The 709-nt window shown below is 45.6% G+C and overlaps 1 protein-coding gene across 6 annotated transcripts in view; it reads right to left on the bottom strand.

Moving 5' to 3' along the window:
• slc25a21 (solute carrier family 25 member 21) overlaps positions 1–709 on the bottom strand; it is a 92885-nt gene that overhangs the window by 30477 nt on the left and 61699 nt on the right. The gene's annotated exons all lie outside the window — the stretch shown is intronic.

Below are 709 nucleotides of genomic sequence, written 5' to 3'. Positions count from 1 at the left end.
ATGGATGGATGAGGGATGGATGGATGATGGATGGATGATGGATGGATGATGGATGGATGAATGGATGATGGATGGATGGAGGGATGGATGATGGATGGACAGATGGATGGATGAGGGATGGTCCGAATAACCATTCTTGTTCTGATATTTTTTCAACATTTTCTTGATAATCTTCATTTTTCACATTTTTTCTGTAGTTCAGGTCATAAACTGACCAATCAGATTCTCAATAAGAGCATGTCGCACCTGCGCCCCGCCCACCTGTAACTTTTGATTGAGGAAGTGGTGAGACTTTCCAACAAGCTCACTTCTGGTTGGTGGGAGTGGGTGCCATAGAAACGACGACTCAGCACGACTTGGACCAATCACAGCTTATTGACATCGTCTGGGGAAAAATGGCGACTGAATTGACTTAATTTTGTTGGAATCGAGGTAATGAATTTGAATGGGTGACATCACAGGTGCTTTGTCCATCTCTGTATACTGTCAATGGTGTGAGCGCAGCTTTTGATTCACCTGGAAGGAGAAGGAATTCTGATACATTAACAGAGACCATCGTTCTCAAGAGGACCAGAGGTCTCCTGTTGGTCCAGACCAGAGTTCAGGGGAACTTTGACACCTGCAGAACCAGGAGGACAAGAACTGGACCTGGATCAGATGAGGACTAGACCTGGATCAGATCAGAACTGGACCTGGATCAGATGAGGAC

Source organism: Oryzias melastigma, linkage group LG22 (assembly GCF_002922805.2).
Source record: "Oryzias melastigma strain HK-1 linkage group LG22, ASM292280v2, whole genome shotgun sequence".
In the NCBI taxonomy this organism is placed as follows: domain Eukaryota; kingdom Metazoa; phylum Chordata; class Actinopteri; order Beloniformes; family Adrianichthyidae; genus Oryzias; species Oryzias melastigma.
This window is presented reverse-complemented; position numbering and strand designations above follow the sequence as displayed.